Here is a 24,515-nt window from a genome sequence, read left to right on the forward strand (position 1 = left end):
TTACCAGTTCATCATAGGCAATCCTACATGATTCAAACATGCAGACCTTGCCAACTAATGCTGAGTTTATGGGCTGAGCTTCATACTGTAACTTGGATTATTGTTACAGCCAAAGGTCTGTCTTCCTCAGACTTCTATGAAATGTAAATCTTCCAAGTAGGATCACAAGATTTCGATAACATACAGTCACCGACATATCTTTGTGAAATATTTACCAAATTCATTGTATTTTGTAGTTTATATCATACATATGCCGTTCCATATTCGGATAATCTACAACGTTAACATTGCCAGTGTCCTTTAGTCAGAGGCACTGTAAACTTCATCCATCTGGTCTTAATAAGAGCCTTCAGAACGACGTCAAATGATGCAGACTCATCAAACTGCAATTTGCTTATAATTACAGCTCAATTTATTCATACATAGTTAAATTCTGATTGTGAATAATAAGACGGAGTAGAAATACATCATTTCAGCGTTCTTGTGCCCAGGGTTAAGAGATTTTTGGGGGGGGTCAAACTCTTATTTTCTAGAAGTTGTCAGGCTCTTGATGTACCCATACTCAGATAAAGCACTAGTGGCTATGACAGTCAGCACTGGACACTTATTCAGTCTGACAAGCCACCTGATGACTTGACTTTGAGGATGTGAGAATATTTTCTGATATTAGTTGTCTTCATGAGAAAAAAGAAAAAACTTTTGCCTCATGAAGGCAAAACCCTTACCCTCAATTTTAGACACACAGTGACAGAAAAGGGACCTTGGGGTGAATGGAGAAGAGGGGTTTGTGTTTACTTTAGTGTATTTTGGTACTATGCTCTGTGTTGTGTTGTTGTTTTGGATGAGTTCAAGTCGAACAGCTGTTGCTGGCTTTAGTTCATTCCTGAGTGTCTAGAGCAGTGTGTCTGACGATGTGTGGTCCCACATTTAGCTTTTTATAATTTATATGCTCATGCTCTTGGCAAGTTTTATTACACAATGACGTTGAAACACTGAGCTCAGTTTGTCATAGCAAACAGATACAACCCCACACCTTAGTGACAAACAAAAAGGCATTATGTTCATATAACAGGTAAAAAAAAAGAGGGGGGGGGGGGAAAAAAAGAAAAAAGAAAAAAAAAGTTGACAGTGTGTTTTGTTTTGAGTGTGGCATGTGTCTGTTTCAGAAACTCTGAAGAAACAAGAGGGTATTCAAGCCAAAGCTCTGGCCCAGGTCCATTCCACCATGTGCAATATATTAGCCACAAACACAAGAACATCATGCGATCCAGCCAAGACTTCAGCAGCAGAGCATCAACAGAGCCCCGCAGCTACATCATTGGGATAAGGCACAGAATACCAGCGATGACCGAATATGAATTCTTAACATGGAGCCAGCAGTGGAGCAGGAGCTTGCATTGATCACACAGAGAACAGTGCTATGTTCTCAAAACAGCCCCTTGGCCCAACTGCAACTGATGTGCTCTCCAAAACACCGTGATTCAGTCTAATTTTCTGTGCAAATTATCACCCAGTGAGAGAGCGCAATGTCTCTTCACCCTCGTTTAAAAATGATGCTGTCTGATTGGTTGGTCATAGTTTGTTTGGATGTTGCCCTTAATTCATATGAAATTGTCATAGCTGTGACCCAGTTTAGGTTTCTGTAGCGCGACGCATTTCTCATGGTGGGGTGACTTCATGCTATTAAATCCTGTTCTTATAACTACCATTGTGCAACAGATAGTGAAAAACGATCAAAGTAATTATGGCCAAGTATTTGAATGTCTAATGCAATAAACTGTTACGCCTTCTGAACACACAAACAATAGTTAAAAGGAAGTGGTTTGAACATTTGGTGTGGGTGCACACTAAAAATGTCCATGTTATTGCTCTAAACAATATGCCCGAGGTCTTTTGCACTCTTAATATAACAGACATTATGGACATCAGCTAATCTAGGCCAGACAGGGCTAAAAAGCTGGTATAGCTATGCATTTTTTGTTTATTTGTTTTTGTTTATTTAAAAATACTAGCTTAGCCACTGCTCAGGAACCAGTCGTGTACACAGCCTGTTCACTGTCAGGCCAGGGCCTGGGAACAATCTGCATTTGAAGTTTATACTATTAATCAAAACGAGCTGTTAAACCAATAGGATTTGATTAAGGCTCCAGTTCAGGTCCTTAGTGGCAGTTTATTAGAAAATAGTTAACTGCCAGCACAGATAATGTAATGGTCTTGGTCTATTATGAAAACCATGTCTGTATGATGTGTATTTTCATCATAGTTGTGACAAATCAGGAGAAATGCTTACGCATCTGCAGGTGATTACTTCAGTCTAATTTCAAGGGACCTACACACAGTCGTTGTTGTCAGAGCTGTCCAACACACTGTTCCCAAAGTTGTGTGTATGATGTTTTTGACAAGGAACTTGCTTTTCTCTCGCATGTGTGCATGGTAATCATATGAATATGTTGCTGAGCTCATTCTCTGCGGCCAGTGCAAAACAAACCGGGGTATTTAATTCCACTACAGGAGGGGCTGCTGTCCTGTTGGTTTTCAACCAAGTGCTGTTGGCTCAGTTTGGCTAAAGAATGAAAACACCTGTTTCTGAGGTAAAAATCAGGCCCTAATTGAAGGGCTACGACCAATCTGTTTGGACACTTTCAGGACAGGGCTACGACCAATCTGTTTGGACACTTCAGTCTCTTTAAAACTGACTTTTCTGACCTTAAAATAGCAACGTCGTGAATAGTTTGGACACCCCTATGTCTCTATTTTTAGGATATTACTGAGGAACAGCATTCAACTGTAAAGTTTACACAAATGCAGCTCTCTGTGACTCTCATTTCTGTCAGATGAATCCCTTTCATGTCCTGAGCTTATTATTCAGATAGCTGCACGTGCCTTATAAGGCTGATGACGAACTCAGAGTCTGAGCTGATCGAGGTTACGTCAAAACATTTGGAGCTCTAAAAGTTTCGGTATATTTATTGTCAACAGTGCCGGCCCTGTGTTTGCCAGAGGAGTGGGTTAGTCTGCACAAAGAATCAGTAGAGGGGATACAGCACTGTTTGCTTCACTTCCCAATTCCAATAACGTTACATTAAATCCTAACCAAGGAGAACGTACCTAGAATATGTGTGATGTTCACTGGTGCTTGTGAATCAATGCTGAAAAAAAAGAAGTACAGTTTTGAACGCTGTATTAATGGATGCAGCTTTTACAGTTAAGATATTTACTAATAAAGTAGTACAGCAGGTTCATTGTCCTTTAACTTTACACGTAATTGGCCTTTTAGTTGTATTTTTAAGACTTTTGCTGTTTTCTTAACCAGCGTTTCCTCTCCAGTAAATCAGAGCCTCCTCATTGTTCTCTGTAGAACTCCATTTGAGGGACCTGAGCATTTGATATCACTATTACGTTTAGCACATGGTGGATCAACAAACTGGCTGTGAACTAGTTTTAAAATAAAAGTTCGCCCTCCTACATCAGAGGGAGGTTAAATTCCAAATACTACTATTGGATATGAATGATAAATTATTTTTAGGCTTGTTCAATCTATTGGTGTTTCTTTTACCATAATATAAGACTCCACAACATGTTCCAGTACTCTCAGTCACTGCTTTTTCTGGCTGATCTTTTCACTCAAGGGTTAGAAATTTACTTGTTGGGAATTCTTTGTATTTCAGTCAAATAATATCCCAACCCTATACATTTAAAGCCACACTAAACAAGAATGTAATGATGCTGAAAGGCATTCTGGACATGGAAGTATATTCTAGACTGGTAAGACAACACACTTTGACTGCATATGAAATACATGACCTTACAGTTTAAATATTCAAAATCTATGGTTATTTTAGTTCATTACTAATTGAGTCTATACTGTAAATGACTGTAAATGACTGTTAATCTCTGAAATTACATTCCAAAGAACCACAAGTTCTTAACATCTGAATGTAGTGTTCACTTACCGCGCAAATGTTAAGTTGTCTTTGTATTTGTAGAGTCATGGTGTTGTAGACTGTTGTTGTTATGGAAGTGTTGTAAAATCTTGGTGTCGTAGAATCATGGTGTTATATCTTGTGTTTTTGTACTACTACTACTACTACTACTACTACTACTACTACCAGTAGGTGATTTGTAAGGGGATGAGGGAGGACGCCATCCCACTTGTTACTCAAAATGACTAAAATGCATCCCCCTTGTTAACCTGCCATCCCCCTATATACTCTATAGTGTAGTGTCAGTGACCATTGGACCACCCCCCTGTTAAAAAATAATAAATCACCTACTACTACTACTACCACTATCACTACTACTACTGTTACTACTACTATTATTATTAACTTTTGTAAAAAGTCTAACCTATATGTGAATGTATTTTATCAATTCTTTCAAATGTTGAAAAGTAGTTTCCAAACCGCTCTGGGTCTGTTTGGTCCATATACTGAACATGTGGTTTGCTTTTAGTTCCCCATGTGTTCCAGGGAGTGACAGAAACACAAAAGCCTATTATGGAACTACGCCTTTGGAGTTAATCTGTCAATGCAATTTAGCTCAGGTTCACAAAACCCTCTGTAAAGAGTCCATGTTAATGAATGTACACTCAAGCAAAGATTTTGGCTCAACGTAAAAATAAACAACCAACTGATTTTCTTTGTTTGTTTATTTGTTTTTGCGGTCACCATTGTTAGTACATGACTGTCAGTTCAAAGAGTCGGTACATGAAATATCACATTTCTTCATTTCTTCATATTTACTTTGAAACTTTTATCCAGAGCCAACAATAGCTGGAAGCGGAGGATACACCAGTTTAATCCAGTGCAAATGACAGTAACATTTTCTATTGTTTCTGAGATGCTTTTGCAACATTGCAAAACATCCAATGCAAGAGGGATATAGAATCCAAATGGTCCTTCCTTACTGTTTCATTCCTCTTGTCACAGTTGCTCTGGCTGGGTGCATCTGTATGATGTACAGGCAGTTTTCTGTAAACAGTATGCGTGATGACATATCGTATTTGTGTTACAGGTTGGGAGTGCCAGAGCAATTACGCAATATGTGCGTACTCTGTCCAAGCCTCTCTGTGTCTGTCAAATCACAGTCACTAAAACGGCAGTTGGAGCCTAACATGCATAGAGTAAGGGGCTCTTGTAACTGGATTCTCTCAAGTTCACCCTCTGATAAAAGTCACAGTGTCATTTTTAAAGCATCGTAAATATACCATTTTATATCTCTTGTCTCTCTCAGAGAGCCTCAAGTGACTTTTTTTAGATGACATTTTTAAAACAAATCTGATGAGGGGGTCATTTCTTGACAGTGGTCTTTGAGTCCATTATAAAATCAGAGTGGCCTGATGACAGTAACACAGAGCAGTCACAGATGCATTTTTTGAGGGGGGTGGAGGTGGGGGTGATTTTGGAGTTCTGTGTGATCCCCTGTTTAATTCCTGTGTGGATTAATAAATGATTGTTTAATGAAGGTGAGTTATGAGTTCTCAAAATCTCAAAGTTTAATACTGTGGCTGATTTTTTTCTTTTTTTTTAACAAAGTCTAAACATAACCCATGCCTGAGGCCCATGTAAATACATAGAGTACAAGGAGTGTGAAGAAATGAATTTTCCTAAAGTGGCTTGTGCTAACTCAAACTCAGTATGTGTTGCGTTGAAATTCAAGTGGTGTGTGTTAGATGTTTGTATCGAGGGTGTAGAATGTGGGTTCATGTCTTTCCTTGCTGATTGGGTGTATCGTGTTGCATGCCCCAGCAGCTGCTATTGAACAGTAAAATGCATCTTATGTAATGTTGACCTGTTCCAAGACTTAAGTCACTAAGACACCAGTATACATTCATTCACGCAGGGTGGTACAAGCTTAATTATTCCCATTTATTGCTTTCATACATAATTATTCGTATGACTTTAACATAACATTGTCGTAAATGCTTACTCATACTCTATATCCATTCATTTGACTACAGTATTTCTGTGATGTGTACTTATATTAGGTCTGAAATGGTTGCTGTTCACACTTATCATCCCATAGGTTATGCTGCAGTGGCATGGCTCACCAATTAAGTCGTAAAAATGTTGCATCCAGTTTATTTCAAAACGATCTGTTCCTCTGTGCATTGTTGACTGATGGAGGAAAAATGTTGAAATAAGGCAGATTTTTTTTTTCTTTTGAAGGGTAAGGAAATGTAAGTGTGGAAATAGATGGAAACCTACATTCATGCTTGATCTGTCTTAAATGGAGAAAATAGCTAGCAGTTGTGACAGGTGGGCTAGTCATGTCGCAGAGTTAACCTTAGCATCTGTCCATGCTTTTTTAATTTTTGAGTTTTCAGAAAAAATTAGTCCTTAGTAAGAGGATGATCTATTCTGAAAGCCAATCTGTCAATTCACCATTCACTACATTGAGTATCTATTGGGATCATTTCGTTCAGTAGCAGAAAAGCTCTTCACAGATTCATGGCTGACTTGCCAGGTTAACATGTTAGTTTTCTAACTACCATTAGCAGAAGCCAACCTAGCTAATGCTAACTGACAGCTCTTTGGCTAGCTGATAATATAATAACATGGAACCCTCTAACAGTATATGTAGTGACTTCTTTCTAAGTTTTTAACATCATTCAGTGACAATAATAAACATACAATAATGAACAATAAACATGGGATGCCATCCCCCTTGTTAGCAAAATGACTAAAATGCATCCCCCTTGTTAAACTGCCATCCCCCTATTTACTCTATAGAGTAGCATCAGTGACCACTGGGCCAGCTCCCCCTGTTAAAAAGTAACATATCACCTACTGACTATTACAAGTGGCATAATTAGCCTGATGTAACTATTTACACTTAATATAAATAGCATCTGCTTTCCTAACTGCTGCATCTCTCTCTCTCTCCCTCTCTCTCTCTCTCTCTCTCTCTCTCTCTCTCTCACTCTCTCTCTCTCTCCCTCTCTCTCTCTCTCTCTCTCTCTCTCACACACACACACACACACCATCACAGCAGATGTCACAAGCTATTAGCTCTTGTTCATTCAACAACTCCACTTTGCAACTCTTTGTCTCTGAGTTTGTAAGTCAGGAGCAGAGACATGTGTCATTGTGTGCGTGACTGTGAAATGAACTGGCAGAGCTGACAGTTTGCTTACTGTACTTAAGCAAATATTCCTGTCTTCATTTATTATTTATTTATTTACTTACTTATTTAAAGTTCAGGACTGGCTATTGCATTTACAGCCAAAGCCCATATATCAGCCGCAATGACAGCCACAGAGGACACAATTACAGCAGCATAGCTTTTCCAATCCTTCATAAATCAGAGAGAGAGAGAGAGAGAGGGAGAGAGAAATGGAAGACAGCGCACTCATCTTTGAATATTGATTTATGTAATATTTTAAATGACACTTGGCACTTTTTCACAGCTGTTTATCAAGATAAACAACATTAAATTTGCCGTGATTAAATAATTAATTTATGTTTGTGAACAGCCACCCTCAAGATCATTCCCTCAATTTTTAATTGTTGGTTGACGTAACTGAATGACATAATTTAGTCATATGCTGGCAAAATGGTTCTGTTTAACAAGGGAACATTTTTTTTTCTTTTGCTGGAGGTGACACAACATGCTTTGAAGAACGAATGACTTAGGATGTCTGCCGTACTCTGTCTGTGGTTTGTGTATATATCTGTGTGTGTGTGTGTTTTCACTTATACCACATATATTGGAGTATACACTTCTCTATACTACACATATGATGTAAGGGCTCTTGGGAACAGGATTCTCTGAACTGCATTTGTAAATGGAAGCTGCTTGTGTTTATTCTCCCCTGTTTTGTGTCCAAACATAAACCCTTCCCCTTATTTCGCCTGACACCTCCTTCCCCTGAGCAGCACTGACAGACTCCAGACCCACTCTGCTTTTTATTTCAAAGCTTAGTTTTTCAACAGACTACATTTAAGATTTTTGTCCTCTGTCGTCACTAGCCTAATGGATTGCTAATGCAAGCCTGTGGTCTTCAGACATTGTATTATGATGATACATATGCAGTGACATGGAGGTCACAGATTTCCATACGAAGTCATTTCCTTGCAAAGCTTTACCCACACCTCCCTAACTCATAGCAAACTAATCTATGTTTGTGTATAACATGTCATAACGATCAACATTTTGGACGACTGAGTGAGTTTATGGACAAGTATATAGTCCTGTACTTTGCTTGGAGCATATATTGGAGACAACCCCAATTTAGCATTTCAAAGACCAACTGATAAAGAACAGTGATCAGCCATCTAACATCAAAGAGAGAGAGGGAGAACGAGAGAGAGAGAGAGAGAGAGAGAGAGAGAGAGAGAGAAGTGAAGTGAAATAGTCAGGTTTCTCATCATTCTTTATATCAATTGTACTTGATCTCTCCATTTTTGTGCTTGTAGCCATAGCATCTCATGAACATCACATTTAATGTCATTTGCAAAACAGCTCAGCAACAATCGGTCAAATGCACCCCCTGGCATTTGCGATACTATGACTCCTAGACACTCTAGCTATTGTCAAGGACACAATAATTTCATTTTGGTATATTGTGATTAGTTCTCATTTTGGAAAAAAAACAGAAAGGTGTGTGTGTGTGTGTGTGTTGGGGGGGGCTGTTAATTTGAGGAAACAGTTGAAGCAAACCACATTTACATTAATGGTGCATGATTTGAAACCCTTGTCTGCCTAATCCACTGTTACAGTTTGGTCAAAATTGGAACCAGAACTCTTCTTGAAAATGATTAATTGTGTTGTATGTGGTGCTTCAAAACATCGTTCACTGTGCTGTAAATTTGGCAGCTCATTTTAATAACACTCTAAGCTGATCTCTATGGAAACTATTTTATATGTCACCAGTACTGAATGACTCTGACCTCTTATAGACTAAGCCATTTAGGCCATATATGGGAAAGTTAGATTAGCATTTATTAAAAGACTTAATAAAACAACTGTTTTAATAATAGTGTCCACAGACAGAAAGAGATTAATTGTATTTAGAATATTAGTAGTATTTATATAATATAAATTTGACATAATATAAATATAACACACACACGCACACACACGTACACACACACATGCACACAGTCCCATATTAAGTGACTGGAGCCTTTCAGATTAAACATACTGTACATTGCAGAACAGTAAGTCCTTATGTGAACTGACAGTTAGCAGATGAGCTTTAGCCACATGAAGGAGTGAAGGACTCATCTAACAAAGTGTTCTGCCCACATTATTCTGTTCGCCACAGGAATCCACACCTCCCTCTTCTCCACCAGGGCCCTTTCATTTTCCTCATCACTCTGATGGCTCAGTGTCAAAAGAAAAATGACAAGAGGAATTTGAAGCCTTCTGTGCAGACATACAAGTATGTAACAATGGCTCTTACAACGCTGCCGACTCTTCTAGTACTAATGCTCAAACAAAGCCATTCATCACTCTCAAGACAGCTGAATTTCACTGCAGCCACAAATGGACATCTTGGGACTTCTGGATAGGCCCATGGCTGACACTGCCACCTTGTGGTCATGAATAAAACACTTCTGTTTGGTAGTGGAAAGGATTTATTTCCTCAGTGTTAGTCCATGAACTGTGGATAAAATGAAATATTTCACGTGAAATAAATTTTGGTACTACTTAACTACAAATATGTAGACGCCCATCACGTGAATCTCAAAGATGAATGGTCACTATATGTTCCTGTGTAATGGGTTCAATATATAAGGGCATTAAGATGGCGAACTCGTAGTTTCACTTTCTCAGCATATTCTTTGATGAGGACACAAATACACACAGTTACTTGGATACAGATGCTGTACAAAGTTCTGCTTGAGCCTAAACTTTGGTTAAATAAGCGGATGGAGCATACAGAGCCGACATCTATCTGGATGGATGGTGGTAGTTATGGTGCTTTCCAAAAGGGGGTGCTGTCTACTTGCCTTAAAGTTGTGTAACCTTGTACGGCTCAAGATTCCAACTATGCCGTACGCAAGAGTCCACGGTAACTATAGATGTGTAGCACTGTACAGTAACAACCTGAAGGCATGCAGTTCAGATGCCTCACTACTGGCTTCAATTAATGTTTTCACTGATCTTTAGAATGTTGTTTTGCATTCAAGGAACTCTCAAAATATAATTATAGCAAGAGTGTGCAACATTTATATATACTTACAGTAAAATATATGCTTTATTCATAACACAGTGGAAGAAAATGTACCGCAGTATTTCATTTACTATCTTGATTTCAACAGCAAGACAGTATTCGTTTTTTTCCATGGCGCTACAGTAGCTTGTGAAGGACAGGAAATCATTTTTTTTCGTCCTGTTTTGCCCTCTTATGTTCTCAACGAGCGGTTTACTTCACTGTGAAATGAAAAGTTTCATTTTCTGTCGAGTGGTTTGACCAATTTCCTCAACAGGGAGACAAACAGCTAATATGTCCGTGGCCAGAGGGCTCTATGGACGGTTTGTCTGACACTGATTAAGCCTCCAGAGGACACACAGGATTCAGGGTCTTAAAAGAGAAACTGAGAGATGGAGGGCAAAAGGATAGTAGAGGAGAGGAATGAGTGAAGAGAGAGGGAGGATGCAGAGAAGACAAATGGGGCGAGAGAGAGAGAGAGAGAGAGAGAGCGAGCGAGCGAGACAGAGAGAGAGAAAGAGAATTGACGGTAGAGGAGATTACATTACACACTCTGCATTTCTAGTAACAAAGCTATTGAAAGTATATTTATTTCGATATGATTTGATTAACCTCTCTAAGCAGTGACCAAAATAAGAACAGTGGGGCCCCTCTACCAATATCGATCATTTTGGGTTATGTGTCGCCAAGAGTTGTGTATTTTGAGTATGAATTCTAAATAACACTGTTCTTATGCGATAGAGACTAGTCTGGCGCCTCGTACGTTTCTCAGTGTCTATGAGACTTTCGTCGCTCTATTTTGGATCACAAAGGTGGGGTGAGCAGCCTTTACCGTTTGACAGCAAATGAAGAGAAAAGACCACGAGTCGAAAACAGCCTTCCCGGAAATGTCCCGAATATGATTTTTATGAAGGTAAATGCCACTGTGTGGATGGTTTATAGGACAAAAGCTCAGATTTACTTTGTCACCAACACTAGGACGTGCGCTCCCGGCCCATTCCGTTTTACCGACAGTAATTAATTTGTTGCGCAAGAAGACTGTGTATTGCCACGTTTATGTTTTGATATTGACTTTACCGAGCGTTGCCTCCTTTGTCGGCATATTTTAATTTGGGGACAGATTAAACAGGCTGAAATTTTCTCACTCCTCTGAAAACATGGTCCCTTAGAACATGTAGCGTGAGGAAGGACAATATGGAAGACAGTGAATTCTTGTCTACACTATGCTTCTTGAACAGATTAGACAATGATGCGTCACGTATCCAAAGAGTCCTCACTCAGAGAGCCCATCAAGGCTGAGCAATCAATACACACACACACACAAACACACACACACACACACATTCCACAGACACACACACACACACACACACACACACATACACACGCACGAACACGCACACGCAAATAAAATGCTCTCATGCCGTGTACAGATTGTTCACTCAATATGAGGCTCCCTCATCAACAGCAGACGTCATAAATATCAGAGCTGTCTGTCAAAGCTCAGCATGTCGGTTTGTTGTGCATTAGTAAAGGCGTCCTCCTGTCCTTATGTTCCAGTAACAGCATTGTCCTTTATGTAGCAGCTTCTCATCGACAGGGTTCTGACCTCATTGATCAGTAATCAGTCTACAGCGCTTGTGTATCAGTTGTGAGACAGTTTCCTGATAAACCCTACATTATTTCTGTCCTCGTTTATAAATGTAAATATTGACAAACAACAGCAGTTCTTATCATCTACTGTGGAAGCTCAAGAAGATGTAGCTCTTTAAACACAGAATGAAGGAGTAGTTTAACTGTAGAAGCATGGCTGACCACAGAGGTTTGATATGGATTACTCAAGATTTAAGCTGAATTTAAACAGTTATATGGGAATATGTGATGCAATGGAATTCATACATAGCCAGATGGGTAGTTAGGCGTGCTATTAATTACATTTCGTTCACTGCAAAAACTGCGAGTGGCTTAGTTAGCCAATCAGTGTGCCACATGGGTAATTGGTATATGCAAAAAGACAGACCCCCCACTGCTGCTCAAATCATGCAGTCGAGCCAGTCTGGCAGCTACTACATCAGCTGTAAATTAACTGATTTATTCCAAGCTCTGGAAAAATGACTTGCTTTCTTGTCGTTTTTTGAGCTGGTTCTGTGATTGAATGAGGGCCCACACATTTTTAGCGACTAGTTTAATTTTTTTTTCTCTTTCCATGCTGCTGGCTAACAAATATTGTCTTGCTGAAATCCAGAGCCTTAAACTTCGTGTCACTCTTTTGTGACTTTTTGTACAGTTTAAGACATGTCCCTGACTTCCTCACAATTGACTGCATCCATATCCACGTGAATATGAATTGCTCTCATATTTTATACCAAAGGTAATGTCCTCATGCATTACCAGAGTGAAGAATGCCATCTTCATATGGTGTTTTTCACTCAAATTTGACTTGTCTGGAAATCATACATACCCCCTGTCAAGAGTTCTACCCTAAGAGTCCTTTCATTTCATGTGCTGGTTAAGTGCTGCTTTTAGTTTAAATTTATTTTTTAAAGACCCTACGGATGGCATTTTATGGGAGAAAAAACCCATATCTGCCTCCTGGAGAAATTCTTTTGGGAATTTCTGTCTTTTGAAAATACATTTTTAATGTAGCCATGCATTAATTTTTTGGGGTTTTATATAAACAACTTTGTATGAGAGCTTTTTATTTCCTCTCTTCAAATCCAGGGCAAACTGGCCCATGAATTGCCCTTAAAAATCACTCATAGAAATGGTTGACACATACTGTAATATATCAATAGCTCAATCTCCATGGCAGTACAGATCCAAGGTTAGCGCATAAAAGGGCGCCTTTTCCTTACTCCCCTTGTCTAAGGGGAAATAATTTTACTTCTAGTGTGTTTTCCGAATCTGTGCTTTCTTTTGATTGTAAAAAATCACGTGAAAGATTTCAGACACTGGTAATTTTGTAGTGAGATCATTCCAGGATAGTTTAGTTTGAGATATCGTGACCTGTATGTCTGTGCCTCTTTTTCATCTTATATCTTTCAACACATTCCAAAGACCAATTCTGTCAAAAATAAGCAATTTCTCCCAGAAGTGAAAGAAGATTAAGACAGAGAAATGAAAGGAGATGATATGTGAAACAATCTTTGTTTAAAACATCGTAAACAATGAAACAATAATGAGTAGTTTTGCTTTTGAACATAATTACGTTGCAACTAATTATGTCTACCAATGAGTTATGACATAATTACCCCTTTTTTGGCAAAAACAAAATTTCCTATGTTATCTCAAAATTCATTTTAAAAAACCTGTCCCTAAAATCAGTATAAATAAATAAAACTCCCGTAGAACCATAATATTTTCTCCCTCCTTGCTCTTTTGAAGCTTGGAGAAGCGACTGAAATGTTGAGGTTTTTAGTATTAAATGAAAGCTTTGTCTTTGAAAAGTAAATCTTTGTTGAATGGTGACATTTTTCTAATAACGTCACACTGAACTTTGACATCACTGACAGTTGAGTGTCATTGGATTACCGCTGTCAGTACTCTAGTTACTGTGGTTTCTGGAATGTCTGACATAATGTCTGATGCATTACTAAAGCAAATACATTGAGCAGGAATACAACCTTTTCAGCAAGGTTACTTGTCTTGAAAGACACTTGGATAAACCCATTTAATATGAGGATAAACATTCTATGTTACACAGGAATTTATATGACATTTCTCTCTCTCTTTCTCTCTCTCTCTCTCTCTCTCTCTCTCTCTCTCTCTCTCCCTCTCTCTTTCTCTCACTCTCTCTCTCTCTTTCTGAAAGCTGTTTGTGTATTTAGATATACCCATGTAAAGGGAAGCTCTCATTATGTAGACTTAGTTCTTCTGCTGCTCAGTAAAGGAAAGATAAATATGTTGACTCACTATCCCAGATAGAGACAGAAAAGCAAGCACACATGCCAAAAAAAAAAAAAAAATTCAGTAAGACCTTTAGCTATATGGTAAATGTGAATAGTAAAACAGGCAGACCAGAAATAATAAACTGATATGCAGAAAGTTAACACGCAGACTTGTGGTACTGAAGCTGACAGACAAAGTCAAAACTTGAATCAGAGTGACAGTTAAGTAGAAATTAGGGCTGTCAAACGCTTATTAACATTATTAACTTTCACTTTGACTATTAGTCAAAGTCAAAGTTAACATGTTAATAACGCGTTAACTTTGACAGACCTATTAGAAATGTATCCTTGGTGACCTTTGGGCCCATTGTGCAACTGCCTCGCAATGCGAAAGGGCAATTTGACGCTCAGTCTTATTATGATCTCTGTTGAAGGTATTAGAAATCCGACTGATGCACCAATTGTAAGTCGCTTTGGAAAAAAGCGTCTGCCAAATAACTAAATTGTAAATTGTAAATTGTATTTAAATCGTCAAAGTTACTTCTGAGAATATACGTCAGTAGATCAAAATTTACAAGTATTTCTTGTTATTTACATTTTGAAATCCAGTTAAGTGTAGCCATGCATGACGTTCATGGGCTGACATGCTAAACAGCTTTGTATGTCTTAAAGACTAATAATACACAATGCTTCTTTAGCACTCCTACTGTGAGAACAAATAAGACGAGGATGATAAGAAACAGGCATGTTTTCTATTTTGTTTCTTTTTCTTTACAGCTATTTCACATATTACAGATTGTGTATTTGTAAATTCACTGACAACACAATCTTATAAGTTTGCTAATTACACAATACACCAGTATAGTTTTGAGTACATATTAGGTTGTTACAGAAGAACTCAAAAAACTCAAAGTGGAAAAAAAAAAGATGGGGGGGGGGGGAGGGGGGACTGACATGCAGACAGATACCATGGTCAATTAGCACATCTGTTAACAATGGACATATTCTTTAAGGTTGATCAGAGTTCGTAGGCTGTCTCGCACACACATAGACCTCAGACAGAATGAGGGATGCTGCTATGCATATCAGTCCAGATGCACAGAGAGAGAAAAGATCACAGATAAACAAAACGAAAACCAGACCAATGGACAAAGAAAGACAGGAACCCGATAAGAACAGACAGGTGAAGCAAGATCACCCATGACAGGAGAGAGTGATTGTCTTAGAAGAACAGAGGGAGAGAGGAAAGAAGCTTTTTTTTTTTTTGTGGGTCAGCGATGGGATGAGATGAAATGAGAAAGGTGTGCTGTAACTTCGAGATGAGACCAGGCAGAGGAACACCCCAACTTCCACGAATAGCAAGGTAGAAGGTTTTTTTTTCTTTTATCGGGATAAAAGGCTGGCTCTATGCCAAATTCATTACAGCTAGCCTTTTTCCCCCTGCTCTCAACACACACAGCTTTTAACAGCTTACGGGGATCTTACATGATAGGAGCTCCCTTCTGCTCTCCACAATGATGAGTTTAGTAATGGATAAAGCCATGCCATCACAGGCCTGACTGAAGTAATACAAAACATTGCTACCACAGACCTGACTTAAATAATACCTAAAGCAGAAAAAATGTCCCCATAATACACGGTTATTCCCACCAGTTCACAGGTAAAAGCCTTCACAAAATTAACCTGATGGGTCGTTTTGAAAGCAATCCAGCTAGACATTTTATACCAGTAATTATAAAGCCACTTCAGTGTATAGACGCTTGACCATAAACATGGATTTGAGTCATGGAATAACTTTTAATTTTAATTTGTTGCAATCAAACCAAGAAAACAATCCATGACAAATTTACATACAATATGTAGTCTGACGTGACATCTTAAATATTAGATGATCTTGGATGAACAACACAGTAAAGTAATAAATTGACACCAATCAAGCTCTTAAAAACAGCTGTAAAAACATCCTTAAGGAAACTAGAAATGTAATTAAATGGTTGTACTGTGCAATGGTTAGATAAGCAGTATGTAATTGAACTGACTTTAAGGTCAAGTATCTGTTCAGTGTAACAAAAATGATTTCATAGTAAAGCTCTTAATAGCCCTCGTCGTTCTGAACAGTATGTTTTCATTTCTGAACATGAATCTGGAACGATCTGTAAACACTTTTGGGATCCTTGAGTTCTGCTAATGGCTCCTTGATTGGGGAATGAGATTGTTCCATCTTGCCTAATGTAAACTCTTTGTCAGAGACAGATAATCCTCTGTCTCCCGACGCCTGCCACACACCAACTGACTCACACACCACGATACAAATACACCCGCTTTTATTTGTTTATTTTATGCTTGGGGACTGTGCTTGACGATGTTGTGAAGAGAAGCATCAGCTTCCTTTTGTCAGATGTAATGACAGTCCATTAAGCAATTTTCTTGTCTGAAACCAAAGCAACGTCGTGCATGTGAATGATCTTCAAACACTACAAAAGAGCTGCTTTACATACAAAATTATATTGATCAAAAGCCTCTGGGACAAAGTGAAAACAGTACTCCTGAAACAACTTTTTTTTTTTTTTTTAAACTTGCCTAACATTCAGCAGCCTAGGTAGGTATTTCTTTACATTGGGAGTGGTGATTGCTAAAGTATGCCTCATTCACTTCAAGATTTTAAATCTTGTTATATGATCCTAAGATTTTTTTTTTGTAGTGTCAGTAAAGTGAGAATGAGAGGAGTTTGTGAATTCATCAGATGCTAGGAAGTAAGATTTTTTATGATCTTACTCCGCTGTCTGTTTGGCAGGCTCAAAGTCCTCACTTTCTAATTGGATTCTCTGCTCTAGTAGAGGTTATAAATACACCAGTGGGACTTTGGAATGAGGAGAGGAGTTTCTTAGAGGTTAGAGGAGTTTTCAGTGACTTGTGCACTGAGTCATAACCATGTGCATACTCACACATGTAGATAGAAGGGTGCTGATTAAAGAAAGGTTAACTTTTTTTTCCTCAACTGCACCTCCTCTCTCTCTCTCTCTCTCTCTCTCTCTGTATCCAGGGTGAAGCTCTGAGGGGTTTGGGGGGAGACTGCACAGAGGGTGCAGCAAAGGTATTTGCGGACAAATGGGTGAAAGTGTATTTATGCTATTTATGAATGTTTGATAGGAAATAGAGGTTTCCTTTCCTTTGAATAGTACAGATGCAGTCTGTGACTGATTGGGGAGGAGGAGCTGCATGTTCGCATGCCATCAGATTGTTTTCAGATCTTTAAACAGAGACATAAGGAGGGCACGGACAACCGCCACATCTGAAGTTAAACTCACATGTTCCAGGTTGCTGTAAGTCTTCAGCTGATAGTCGGTGATGGTGGTTGGCGCAGCCCTTAATTAACAGAGTTGTTCAGCATTACTTAGCTTCAGGAAGTGGAAAATTCTGTGAGGTTGCTCTCCATGGTGCTGAACCTCTCCTGAATTGAATTGCAGAGGACTAGAATTTCGCACAGGGCTCCCCCGAAGGCCACCTCCTGGTGCGAATAACAACTCAAACCCGATGTCTGAATCATTACTATTTATAAACGTGACAAATCGAATGTCTTAAAGGTGAACTTTGAAATTTAAGATGTATGAAAGCATGTGCTTTGCATTTTATAACAATGTGCTTACAGATTATTAAAAGTAGATAGAGGGCTGTAAAATCCATTTGTAATGGAGCAGCATGGGGAAAGGCAACATATTCACAGACAATAAGAGACAAATGGTTGTTGACCTTCATAAATCAGCCCATGTTTGCAAAACTGTCTTAAAACAAAAATATCACTTCCCACTGTTACAGCAATACTTAAGATATTTAAAACTAGTAAAACAATGGTACACTTGTTTGGCAGAAGCCACAAGAATACTGTATCCCAGTGCACACTGCAAGATGGTTGGGGAGGCAAAGAAAAAACAAGGCTCCACAACTGTAAATTAATAAAACGCTTTACAATTAGACACCACTTCCATACCAGGAGTTTGCAGAACTGATTAAAATCAACAGCTGACGTCAAATATGTTGAAAATACAGGTGTTTGGCCATTAAAGTTATCCGAAAGTTTGATAAAGAAAGAACATCATAGCTACCATAAAATATGGTGGTGAACCCTTGACATTATACCGCCATATTGACTCTGCTCATCTGTGGGCTCTTCTTAGCCAACACCATCATGAACATTACCAAGAAAGAAGATGTTTTAACCAAAAATCTGGTGACTTCTGCCAGGAATGTGAAACCAAAAACCAAAATTGGCTCTTCAAAATCTGCAAAGAAATGAAAAATTGGCTACAGAATAAATATTTTTCTTTCTGGCCATCTCAGTCTCTTTACTGGAGCCTCATTTAAAAACTGATATTTGGATTAAAAGACATAGTCCACGAGCCCAGAATGAAGGACTTCAAGGATGTGGAAAGCCTCTGTATGGAGGAATGGTTCAAGTCCTTGCCCTTGTGTTCTCCAGTTTTCTGAATCATCATGTTACAGTGCTGTTGCTTGTACTCAAAGAAGAAACAGACAGTGCCAGGAGCTGTGACAATGTTTTAGAAATAGTTTCAAATAAATACTTAAGAAATGTACAATTCTGATAGGTCTTGTGGAGTCTTTAACACTGTGAAATGCTGGAAAATTACAATAAAGTTCAGAACTGGGTAGATACGGTAGTATCAGTTCAAACTCTGACATGAACTCAGTTCAGTTCAGTTCTAGGAAACTGTACTGGAAATTATACCATACAGAGTAATGAGTCATGACTTGGCTTAGGGCTGAGTCCATAATCCTCATAGTATTACACAATATGTTTATGCATTTACCTTCTTGTTTATTTAGATGTAAAACACTTAAACCTACAGTCCTGTGAAATTGTGTGAGATGTAACACATGACATGTGTTTTTATTGTAGTTCTTTTGAGTGAAGCATCAGACAAGCCTCTTTGATATGCAGAAGCAGCATCCTGTGTAAGTGATTGCCATCAAGTTTCATGGATGCCGCTGGGTCACTGATTTTAGGGCATGAAAAAGAAAGAAAGAAAGAAAAAGGGAAAGAATATTGTTTACTTCTCTTTGGAAAATGACCACATGAATAATTCACTAAGGACCTGTTTGAAGAGATGCTGAGTAGTTGTGAGATGAAAGAATTGGAAGACAGAAGGATTCAATATTGGCGAGATGGCTGACAACAACACACCTGAATGACCTGTGATCTCACGCCACTGAAACCACATCTATATCTATCCCTAAAAATACAATTCTTCTTCTTCTTCTTCTCCATTCTCATCTTAATGATCTTTTCCTGGATTCTTAGTTTTGTATCCATTAGACCAGCAGAATAAAATGCCTTTAATATGCTAAAACATTTCAGAAGAGCAGTAAGGCACTCCAAATTCCTCAGGAAGTGACTTGATGACACTAAGATATTACTGATCTCCTTGATTTTTTGAGTGTCATATATTGTATGCCTTTCATTTTTTTAAATTTATTTATCTAAAAACATTTCTTGACTTTTGAAGATCATCAGCTAGCTTTTCTTCCCTCATCTGAAGGTTCTCCAAGGTGGAACATTAATTTTTGCATGTATTTTTATACAGCAATGAAATCTGAAGCAATGGTAGGTCACAGTGCAGCTCCTCAGGATCAAAATTAGCATATGAGGTATGTTTATTATACAAATCATAATTTACTGTTTACATACCATGATCACATATGACTTACCAGTAGTAAGGTGGTAAGGTGGATAGACCACTGGGACTTTCTGTTTGTTTGTTTGTTTGTTTGTTTGATAATTTTAGCTCAAACACACAGGCAGGGATTGTGTTTTACATCTTATCTAACACATAGACACACACACACACACACACACACACACACAAAACAACATTCTTGTCAGCATGGATCAATGAAAGTTTTTCAAAGATTCCCATAGTTGTGAAGACATTTGGCTCTCTTAACTAAAACAAGCACACAAACACACATCTGCTCACATACTCACCCACACAGCTTTCTGCCTTGTAGTAACTGAACAAAAAATTAAAGATAAATTGGCCCTACGAATTCATTAAATATCCTATATCAAAATACTTAGTTAAAATTAAATGCTGCATATTGCACTGGGAATTTAAAGCACCACAGAAGTGTTAAAATTTGTTTGGGTTTTGTAATTGAAAATTTCTGCTTGAGTTAGAGCTAATTAAGGTGGATGGTATCCAGAGGAGAGCAGCCAAGAATGCTGACCAAGCCCTCACACCTAGCCCTTAACTTGAAACAAACTCAAGCCTCCTATCTAAGTAAACAAAGCAATGGGTTAGCAATTGCTCAATGATATTATGGTGCCATTGGAAAGATATAACGGTGGGGAATCTCCACATTGTCACTCATGGGAAAAAGTTCTGTATGCATCTCACATACAAAAACACTGAGAGAACTTCAGCTCAACAGTGGTCATTTTGAGCTTCATTTGGTGTCTATTAATTAGACATGAACCACAGGCGATAGTAATGCAAGTTTACCTTAACAAGCTCCCCATGGGGCCATCAACGAGCCAAAGATGATTAAAGCTGCATCATTAGTGTGTGAAGTGGTTTTCAAAGAGTGGTGAACTATTTTCCTCAAGCGCTGGTTTAAGGTAATTCAGCAGTTTTATGCCTCCCTGGATTAACCGGGAATTTTTCAGAGATTCTTCAGAGAGGTTCAACAGTGTCTTTAACAAACTTTCGCGCAAGATTTTGTATCACAGACAAAATCATCCATATCTGTTCCTTGAGTAATATTTTCAGCTGACAAACATTCCTGAAAGTTAATGGCTTTTGACTTGTTGTTCTGATTTGCTGATTTGTTGTCCCCTACTTCATCTGTTCAATTACAGCCCATTTAGTTGCTAATGATCTTAATTAGGTCTAACTCGAGCAACTGCTTTCCCTTAGCAAGTCTCCTGAAGCTTAACCCAAGAGAGCAAGAGATCCTGGGTGAGTAGCAGAGCGTGAGAAGGCAGTGTGTACACAGATGAGAGCCCTTATAACTGCATGCAAAAAGAAACATGTTCTCTCATTTTCACAGGAAAAGGTACAGATAACATTATGTAATATTCATTTTTTTTTCTCTCTGTCTCTCTTTCCCTTCCTTTCTCTTTCTCCATTCCAGAATGTGGAGCGGTGACAATCAGAATTGTTCCCTCTGTGTTTTATGTGTGATGTGAACCCTGTCAAGTGTGATTTGAACTGTGCTTTTAGGGTTGTGAGACATGAGGCCAGTACTAATAACAAAAATCCAGAACTGTGTAAGTTTGATTATTTCTCTTTGTCTCTTTTCTGTTTATACTCTTCATGTTAATGCATAGGGATATAGATCTTTTAACCTCATCTGCGTATGCTACAGCCATGTGTCATTCTGCTGACCAGGGCTATGCATTGATTTTGAAAATGAAATGTCAAACAGATCTCTTGTAAAACATATGTTCAATTTCACAGTGATCACCTTTATAAATTAAATGTAGTGATGGGCAAGAGAAGTGTAACTCACTGCATAGATATAGCTTTAAGTATGTACAGAACAAATGTTTGTTTTCTTTGTTTGTCTCACAATCATCCTACAAAAGTACTCCAATAAAGTTTTATGCTTTGTCAGATTATAAAGTCCTAGCACTCACACAGACACGCACACACTCACAACTGTTTTGCTATTAAAGTTTACAGCTCGATAAAGCATATTATTGTTTTACACGGTCAGCGTGACAGTGACTTCGTCCTGTAATTAGCAGCTCACAAAATACAACCTTTAACTAGTGTCTTTCACTGTCTACGTGAAAAACTTATTTTTGCATTCACTTATCTTTCACATAGATCTAGAGAACACCTAAACTAATATCCCCGTGTTCCTCTTTTTTTTCTCTCTCCATGAGAAAGCAGTAAATCCACTCATATTCTTTTCCTTTGATCTTTCTGGTTCAGTCTTTTGTGTGAAGAGAGAAGGGCCAACATCAGCAGACAGAAGCCTGTTCAGTGCTCTGATCCTCAGGCAGTGTAGTTCCATCAGTGTCTGTTCCTCTCTCTCTCATTCTGCTTCCTGTCTTTCTCTGATGCTCTTGACTGATCCCTGTCTTGTCCAAAGGCACTTGCTAAAGTTGAAAGTGTTGTCAAAAGTCACAGAGAAAGATGAATATGAGATCAAAGGCTGTTTTCTTTTTTTTTTTTTTCCAGGTCATCCAAAGATCTTGCTGATAGTGTTTCATAGTTTTAGCTCAGGAATCAGAGCAGTCATGTTCAATGTGTCATCAGATTGTAATATTTCACATAAATTTGCTCTCTTACGATACAAATTGGCATTCCCCGAGTGCGAAAAAGCATTTGTAGTTACATAAAATGCAAATGCATACGTGTGAGAGAAGTCTTAGGGGAGTTTGTCACTCCCGCTTGATGAGGACCTCTGACAGTAGCAGTCGTCTCCATTCCTCCACACATGTTCATCATTCCCTCATTTCCTTACATCTCTTTTCGTTTTCTGGAAAATTACAAAATTATGTCACTGTTGTAAACTATAGTACAAACACGGGCACCCAGAATACCTTGCTAATATAAGAACATAAATGATTTTTCTTTTGAAACTGACATTTTCCTTACAAGTTGAATTCTTTTAATTACATTTGGCACTTTATTCATGTAGAAAACTTTACGCAATGGCTTGCACATTGATGTGACATTAAACATTTAGATTGCCTAAGTAAGACAGCAGATGCAGCTAAGCTGTAATTCTCAATTTATTGCCTAAACTTCAATGAAAATTCTGTACTGTATATTAAAATGCAAACATAAAAGCTGCAGATGTCAGTCCACACCAAGCCACACTTGTGAATAAAGGCTTAAATGTACATCCCTGTGTTTTTTCTCAGCTGATCCCGTTCTCCAAGAATCAGCATTTCTTCATGCCCTGACTTCCTGTCATGACTGATCAAGCTCAGAATGTAATCCTACACCTCAGCGTTTAAATCTTGGTAATTATAGATGACCTGGCCACTTGCACCATCTCTATGTTCCCTAAAAGCACTCCGACATCAATAATTCCACACAGCGACTTAGTAACTCTCCCAAACCCCAGCCCTGATATTTTGGGTTGTAATAACAGTTTATGCTTTCAATTTCAAGCTTAAAATTGCTTTACGTTCTTAATTTATAAAAGAAAACCTGAGTTGTTGGTGTAATTTTGGAAGATTTGCTTAAATATGCTTTTCAGTCCAATCCTTAAGAATTTTTCATATTTGAGAAATTCTAATTTTGAATGTAAAAATGAAATTGACGCATCTTTTCTTTGTCACTTTGTAAAGATGAAAATGCTTTTGTAGATCTTTTAAATTAAAGATATTTATCAAAACACAACATTCAGTGGTGTTAAAAGAAAGCAGTGGTGTTTTATATTTTATGTATATTTAGTGCGTCATCCAGCTTCAAACCATATGGCATCGCTTACACGTTTGTCAACCGTTTTCCTGCTTTTCTTCATCTTCCTGATTTATTCATTGTATATAAGATGACCCCTCGAGCTCTGAATGCACTTCCCTGCCCCGTATTCCAATTTACAACCCACACACCACACAGAAGATTGTGTCTGGCTTCAGTGCTCCTCTGTAACAATGCATGCTTCTGATCTGCCACTTTGCAAGTCTCCATTAATTTGAACAAACAGTAAGCATGGAAAGGATAGAGCTGTTTTCAGTCACCAGTCCTTCATAATGCTATGAGTCCCCTGTGGAGAAAGGTGGGGGGGTGGGGGGGTATGTGTGTATGTGTGTGCGTATGTATGTGTGTGTGTGTGGGGGGGGTGGCTATAGTGAGGGGAAAGCCAGATATGTGGCCAGGATGTTCACTCACATTTTTGAAGTAATATTTCAACCTCCACTGGGTAGAGGCACATCAATCTTTTTGCCTTGTTTGACTTACGTGAATTGTTGTAAGACTTAAAGCAGAATATATGCATGCTCTCTTTTTCTGACTTTTCAACAACCCAGGAATTTGAATATGCTACTCTCTGTCAAATTGTTGACAGTGTGGTGTACGTTTTGTCATTTGCACATGTCACAATGCTTGAGCCACGGTACTTGAGTTTAATTGAGCATTTTGTAAGAATTTGCGGGGGAATACATTCAAAACTTCAGATGATCATCTTATGAATGCTCAAGTTGGATAATAAGTGTTGTATAACTGTACCGCACTTTTAGAGTTTTAAGCAGTCGTCTGTCGTCATAGCAACAACTTTTCTTGATGAGTTGTCAAGAAATAAGTGATGAGGATGATGAACATTGTGTGATGGCTTAAGAAATGCAGGTGAGCCATGTGATTGGGTTTGATTTGGCCTATGATACATAAATATAATTTTTATCGCGTACACATATACATCCAGTACGTCATAACAGACTACTGTTTCTAATTATGCATTCACTTTTGATTCATTTAGCAGCAATACATGCCTGA

General features: G+C 38.4%; 1 protein-coding gene across 1 annotated transcript in view; it reads left to right on the forward strand.

Annotated features, from left to right (window-relative positions):
* The window catches only part of sorcs3b (sortilin related VPS10 domain containing receptor 3b), a 62,771-nt gene that overhangs the window by 462 nt on the left and 37,794 nt on the right, over nucleotides 1–24,515 (forward strand). The window lies entirely within an intron of this gene.

Source organism: Chanos chanos, chromosome 10 (assembly GCF_902362185.1).
Source record: "Chanos chanos chromosome 10, fChaCha1.1, whole genome shotgun sequence".
In the NCBI taxonomy this organism is placed as follows: domain Eukaryota; kingdom Metazoa; phylum Chordata; class Actinopteri; order Gonorynchiformes; family Chanidae; genus Chanos; species Chanos chanos.